A 7,533-nucleotide genomic window follows, 5' to 3' on the forward strand; every position below is an offset into this window, starting at 1 on the left:
GGGGGAGGGGGGGAGGGAGGGGGGGGAGGGGGGAGGGAGGGAGGGGGGGGAGGGGGGGAGGGAGGGGGGGGAGGGGGGGAGGGGGGGAGGGGGGGGGAGGGGGGGAGGGGGGGAGGGAGGGGGGGGGGGAGGGGGGAGGGGGGGGGGAGGGGGGGAGGGAGGGAGGGGGGGGAGGGGGGAGGGGGGAGGGGGGGAGGGGGGAGGGAGGGGGGGGAGGGGGGGAGGGAGGGAGGGGGGGAGGGAGGGGGGGGAGGGGGGGAGGGGGGGGGGAGGGAGGGAGGGGGGGGAGGGAGGGGGGGGAGGGGGGGAGGGGAGGGGGGGGAGGGAGGGGGGAGGGGAGGGGGGGAGGGAGGGGGGGGGGGAGGGGGGGGAGGGGGGGAGGGAGGGGGGAGGGAGGGGGGGGAGGGGGGGGAGGGAGGGGGGGAGGGGGGGGAGGGGGGGAGGGAGGGGGGGAGGGGGGGGAGGGGGGGAGGGGGGGGAGGGGGGAGGGAGGAGGGGGGAGGGAGGGGGGGAGGGGGGGGAGGGGGGGGAGGGAGGGGGGGAGGGGGGGGAGGGGGGGGGGAGGGAGGGGGGGAGGGGGAGGGAGGGGGGGAGGGGGAGGGGGGAGGGAGGGAGGGGGGGGAGGGGGAGGGGGGGGAGGGAGGTAGGGGGGGGGAGGGGGAGGGGGGGAGGGGGAGGGGGGGAGGGGGGAGGGGGAGGGGGGGGAGGGGGAGGGAGAGTTGGGAAGGGAGAGGAGGGAGGGGTAGAAAGAGGGTGGGGGGGAAGAGAGAGGGGGGAGGAGGAGGGGGGAGGGGGGAGGAGGAGGGGGGAGGAGGAGGGGAGGGCGGGGGAGGAGGAAGGAGAGAGAGGGAGGGTGGTAGGGAGGGGAGGGGTAGGGAGAGGAGGGGGGTAGGGAGGTGGGGAGGAGGGGGATGGGGCAGGAGAGGGGGTAAGAAGGGGGATGGGGAGAGGGGGTGGAGGAGGGGTAGGGAGAGGGAGGTGGAGGAGGTGGGAAAGGGGGAGGAGGGGGGAGAGGGCGGGGAGGACTGGGGGCAGGCAGCAGACGCTGGGGGTGGAGACGGATAGGGACAAGGCAGCACTCTGCCAGCGGGACTTACTTTGGTCGGGGTTTGGACCCAGCAGTGATGGTGCGAGGCAGTGGGGAGCCTTCCAGCGTACAAGGGGTGTAAATGCCAGGGGGGTTAGTGAAGGTGCGGGGATGCATCTCTATACAATGCTGCGGTCTCTAGGTTAAGTAAAATATTCATAATTTGACAAATTTGCACCTTCAGTGCAATGTGTCACACAGTGGGAGTGCCCTAATCTTGGTGGTATTGGTTTATTATTGTCACTTGTACCGAGGTACAGTGAAAAACTTGTCTTGCATACTGTTCGCACAGATCAATTCATTACACAGTGCAGTTACATTGAGTTAGTACAGAGTGCATTGATGTAGTACAGGTAAAAACAATAACAGTACAGAGTAAAGTGTCACAGTTACAGAGAAAGTGCAGTGCAATAAGGTGCGAGCTCACAACAAGGTAGATCGTGAGGTCAGAGTCTATCCCATTGTATAAGGGAACTGTTCAATAGTCTTATCACAGTGGGATAGAAGCTGTCCTTGAGTCTGGTGGTACGTGCCCTCAGGCTCCTGTATCTTCTGCCTGATGGGATGGGAGAGGAGAGAGAATGACCCGGGTGGATGGGGTCTTTGATTATGCTGGCTGCTTCACCAAGGCAGCGAGAGGTAAAGACAGAGTCCAAGGAGGGGAGGCTGGTTTCCATGACGGGTGGGCTGTGTCCACTACTCTCTGCAGTTTCTTGCGGTCCTGGGCAGAGCAGTTGCCGTACCAAGCCGTGATACATCCAGATAGGATGCTTTCTATGGTGCATCGATAAAAATTGATGAGCTGAGGTGGATTCACTCATGAATTCCATCCTTCCAAATTTGCACTGCTCATGCAGGCTGGGCGGCAACTATACAGGGAATGGTATTTTCCACAGGTGTCTTGCGGTGTGCCTTGTTTAGTCATGTATTCGTCAGTAAATCTGCTGCACTATTCACTCTGTCACTTTGCTGCAAGTTTACAAGATCTAGGGACTGGCCATGAGTCAGCATAGGGACATTTCTCTGTAAAGTGAGATGCAGGGCAGAAAGGAATGCTTAGAGGATACAAACAAGAAGAGCTAAGATTGGTAACGGCAGGACTGAGCGATCACTCAGATTGTTGAAGGATCGAACCAAAGAGCAAATTTCATTGAGAAATCTTGTGCCTTGTCTCATTGAGAAACCTGGTGTTATTCTTGCGTGGGCAGTCTGATGGTCATGTATTTGTGTAAGGAGTGGAACAAGTTACTCAAAGGAGAGATTACCAGAGAAGTAAAACATAATTTAGAGAAAAGGGTGACACCACCACTGTAGGGAGGAAGGTGCTGGGTGTGGCAAGTGCAGCCGTGCAGGGAAACTTGCTTGGCTGCTGAGTCACTTCCCTGTAAAGGCCAAGATGTCAATGTGATCATCTGCAGTCTGTTCATGGATGGCATGGGGCTTGTTCTCAAGTCAATGTACGTTCTGGAGGGAATTGTGGAGGGTGGACAGGGGTCATGGCACTGATCTGTAGAGTCCAGAGGACCTTTGCTGGGAGCAAAGGTTAAAGGGTAGTTAGACTGAGAGGGACAAACTATGGCTAGTTTAGTTTCTATCAACAATGTAGCAACTTCATGTGATTCAACAGGGAGGCAAACAGTCCTTTTCACAAAATTAATCCTGTGATTTGAACTGTTGGATTTTTACATGTTTGGTGTGCATTTGTTCCTTGCCTAAAGTTGGTGCACCATTACCTGTCTTAAAGGGAAGCTGTGACACTTTAAATGTCCTTGAAGCCTTTCACTGATTTTTTTTTGTATTCAATTAATCTGAAACTAAATTAGGATGCGATGTACATGTGACTAATGAAGATATTTACTTATAACTTTTGTAGATGAAAGCAACATGTTATCAACAAGTGGCACATGCTCAAGTGTGAGATAATCCACTTTTATCTCGGATGGATAAATTTCCTAAAGGCAAGAGATTAGGAACCACAGAGAAAGGGATTTGGAAGTCGGTGCAAAAATAAAATACTGCAGATGCTTGAAATATGAAATAAAAATGCTGCCTGGATTAGAGGGTATGAGCTACAAGGAAAGGTTGAACAAATTTGGGTTGTTCTCCCCAGAGCATTGGAGGCTGAGGGGAGACCTGATAGAGGTTTTAAAATTATGAGAGACGCAGATAGGGTAGACAGTCAGAATCTGTTCCCTAGGGTAGAAATGTCAAACACCAGAGGACATGCTTTTAAGGTTAGAGGAGGAAATTCTTTTACGCAGAGAGCGGTAGGTGCCTGGAATGGTTTAAGATAAGATTTCTTTATTAGTCACACGTACATCGAAACGCACAGTGAAATGCATCTTTTGCGTAGTGTTCTGGGGGCAGCCCCGCAAGTGTCGCCACACTTCCGGCGCCAACATAGCATGCTCACAACTTCCTAACCCATACGTCCTTGGAATGTGGGAGGAAACCGGAGCACCCGGAGGAAACCCACGCAGACACGGGGAGAACGTACAAACTCCTTACAGACAGCGGCCAGAATTGAACCCAGATCGCTGGTGCTGTAATAGTGTTACGCTAACTGCTACGCTACCATTACCAGGAGTAGTAGTGGAAGCAGGCATTTTGGTGGAATTTAAGAGGCTTTTAGATAGACACATGAATATGAAGGGAATAGAGGGAGATGGATGATACACAGGAGGACGACATTTAGTATAAGTTGGCATCAAGATCGGCACAGCATCATGGGCCGAATGGCCTGTCCAGTGCTGGACTGTTCTGTGTAAAAACAGGAAATGCTGGAGTTACTCAGCAGGCCAGGGGGCACTTGTGCAAGAAGAAGCAAGTGAATGGTCTTTGATTAAAATGGGAAAGGTTAATGATGTATATGATTTTAATTAAGTACAAAGGCAGGGAAAGATGGTGGGGGGGGGAGTACGGGAGACAAAAGTAGAGGGCTATGTTAAATAACTAAAGAGATAAGTATGCAAGTTTTCTCTCCACTATAAGTGTATAAGTAGATAAAGTAAAAAAAACAATGTTAAAGACACATTGAGGTTGTGTCAATTGGTGGACCAGGAATACAAGGGGGTGGTACAGAGAGTTGGTCAGAGCCCTCATGCAGCAACACTTTCAGGATTGGGCATTGCTATCGGAAGGATAGACGGAACGTCAAGAAAATAGCACAGAATGATGGTGGGGTTAACAAGGATTAAATGTGGCAGGCACGGTAGTGTAGCGGTTAGCGTAATGTTTTACAGCGCCAGCGACCCTGGTTCAATTCCCGCCGCTGTCTGTAAGGAGTTTGTACGTTCTCCCCGTGTCTGCATGGGTTTCCTCCGGGTGCTCCGGTTTTCTCCCACGTTCCAAAGACGTACGGGTTAGGAAGTTGTGGGCACGCTACGTTGGTGCCGGAAGCGTGGCGACACTTGTGGGCTGCCCCCAGAACACCCTACACAAAAAAAAGATGCATTTCACTGTGTGTTTCAATGTACATGTGATGAATAAGGATATCTTATCATCAAAGTATATTCATATTCCCAAACATTTGGAAAACTGAGAGTGCTCTAGCCGCTACTTTTAAAATAATGAAGGGATTCGATAAGGAAAAGGAAAACTATTTCATTGATGGTAGAGAAAATCCAGAGTAATGGAGCATTAAGATTGAACCAGGAGGCTGTTTAGGTGCAAATTCAGAAAACATTGCTTCTCACAAAGAGTCCCACAGTGGCACAGCCAGTAGAGCTGCTGTTCCACAGCTCCGGCAACCCGGGTTCGATCCCGACCTTAGTGCCGCCTGTGTAGAGTTTGCAGGCTCTCCCTGTGACTGCGTGGATTTCCTCTTTGTCCTCTGGTTGCCTCCCACATCCCAAAGTCATGCAAAGTTAAGTGACAACTGTAAATTAGTTGCCAATTGACTTTGAAGGTGGCTGGGGTAAATCAAGGGGGTATGCGGAAGTGAATAAGTTATAGCGAAACAAATGTTGGAATGGGATTGGTGAGATTGCTTTGAGAGCCAGCATCAACTTGATGGGCCAAATGGCCTCCTCTATGCCATAAGGAAATATAAAATGGTGTAATTCAAGAACTCTGTACATAGAATATTACAGCACAGTACAGGCCCTTCGGCCCACGATGTTGTGCCCACATTTTATCCTGCTCTAAGAATGTTCTAACCCTTCCCTCCCACATAGCCCCCCATCTCTCTATCATTCATGTGTCTATCTAAGAGTCTCTTAAATGTCCCTAATGTATCTGCCCCCACAACCTCTGCCGGCAGTGTGTTCCACGCACCCACCGCTCTGTGTAAAAAAAAACTTACCCCTGACATCCCCCTCATACCTTCCTCCAATCACCTTAAAATTATGTCCCCTCATGTTAGCCATTGTCGCACTGGGAAAAAGTCTCTGACTGTCCACTCGATCTATGCCTCTTATCATCTTGTACACCTCTATCAAGTCACCTCTCATTCTCCTTCTCTCCAAAGAGAAAAGCCCGAGCTCACTCAACCTATCCTCATAAGACATGCTCTCCAATCCAGGCAACATCCTGGTAAATCTCCTCTGCACCCTCTCTAAAGCTTTCACATCCTTCCTGTAATGAGGCGACCAGAACTGAACACAATACCCCAAGTGTGGCCTAACCAGAGTTTATAAACTAAGAGAAAGTTTGATTGCTTGCAGTTGCCTGCCACCTCAGGATTTGTTGCTTTAATCACAAGGAACAGATTGGCCTTATTTATAGTTTGTTTCCGAAATTACCATTGGCAGCTGCTGCTTTATTAGAGGTGTTGAATTCTGCATTGCCATCAATCACATATTTGGTGGCTGAAAAAAAGCCTTAATGTCAGCTAATCAATAATTTTGCTCTCCCTTGAGCCGTGGAAGTGTGATACCATCAGGTATGAAACAAAGGTAGTATGGAGGGTATTTAATTATCTAAACAGCAGTCATAAAATCTGTGCTGCATCATTCTTTATTCTACTTTATGTACATAGACAATTATATTTTTGCTTAATAGATCCATATCAACAGGATTCACGTTACAAAAAGTACTTCATTAGCTGCTAAGCACTTTGCAATATTCTAAGGATACAGAAGGTGCCATATAAGTGCAATTTTTATTCTTTGGATTAAATTCTCCCAACATATAGCAGGTTTTAGTATATAGCTTTTGCATTCAAAAATGCCGCAAAAAGCAGTGAGATGAATGTCCAATTGTTGTGGTCACGGGGGATTTACCGCCTGCACTACCTATTCGCCTACTGCCGAAACAGGTCTGCAGTAGACACTGTCTCCCTGGCCCTACACTCATCTCTGGAGCATCTCGACGGTAAAGGTACCTGTGTTAAGACTAATGCTTATTGACTACAGCTCCACCATCAATACTATAATTCCAAGCAAACTCATCTCCAAATTCCTAGACCAGGACTCAATACCTCCCTTTGCAACTTGACTTTCTGACCAACAGACCACAATCAGTGAGGATAGGCAGGAACACCTCCGCTTCGATTATTCTCAACACTGGTGCCCCACAAGGCTGCGTCCTCAGCCCCCTACTCTGATCCCTATACACTCACGACTGTGTGGGCAGATTCTGCTCTAACTCCATCTACAAGTTTGCAGATGATACCACCGTACTGGGCCGTATCTCAAATAATAATGAGTCAGAGTACAGGAAGGAGATAGGGAGCCTAGTGAATGGTGTCATGACAACAACCTTTCCCTCAATGTCAGCAAAAAAGAGCTGGTCGTTGACTTCAGGAAGTGGGGCGGTGCACATGCTCCTGTTTACATCAACGGTGCGGAGGTCGAAAGGGTTGAGAGCTTCAGATTCCTAGCAATGAACATCACCAATAGCCTGTCCTGGTGCAACCACGTAGACGCCACGGCCGAGAAAGCCCACCAGTGCCTCTACTTTCTCAGGAGGCTAAAGAAATTTGGCATGTCCCCTTTGACCCTCGCCAATTTTTATCAATGCACCACAGAAAGCATCCTATCTGGATGTATCACGGCTTGGTACGGCAACTGCTCTGCCCAGGACCGCAAGAAACTGCAGAGAGTTGTGGACACAGCTCAGCACATCGCGGAAACCAGCCTCCCCTCCATGGACTCTGTTTACACCTCGCTGTCTCAGTAAAGCAGCCAGCATAATCAAAGACCCCCCCCCCCCACACTGGACATTCTCTCTTCTCCCCCCTCCCATTAGGCAGAAGGTACAAAAGCCTGAAAGTATATACCACCAGGCTCAAGGACAGCTTCTATCCCACTGTTATAAGACTATTGAATGGTTCCCTAATATGTTCAGATGGACTCTTGACCTCACAGTCTACCTCGTTATGATCTTGAACCTTATCGTCTGCCTGCACTGCACTTTCTCTGTAGCTGTGACACTTTAATCTGCATTCTGTTTTTACCTTGTACTACCTCAATGCACTGTGTAATGAATTGATGTGTATGAATGGT

This window comes from Pristis pectinata, chromosome 10 (genome assembly GCF_009764475.1).
Source record: "Pristis pectinata isolate sPriPec2 chromosome 10, sPriPec2.1.pri, whole genome shotgun sequence".
In the NCBI taxonomy this organism is placed as follows: Eukaryota; Metazoa; Chordata; class Chondrichthyes; order Rhinopristiformes; family Pristidae; genus Pristis; species Pristis pectinata.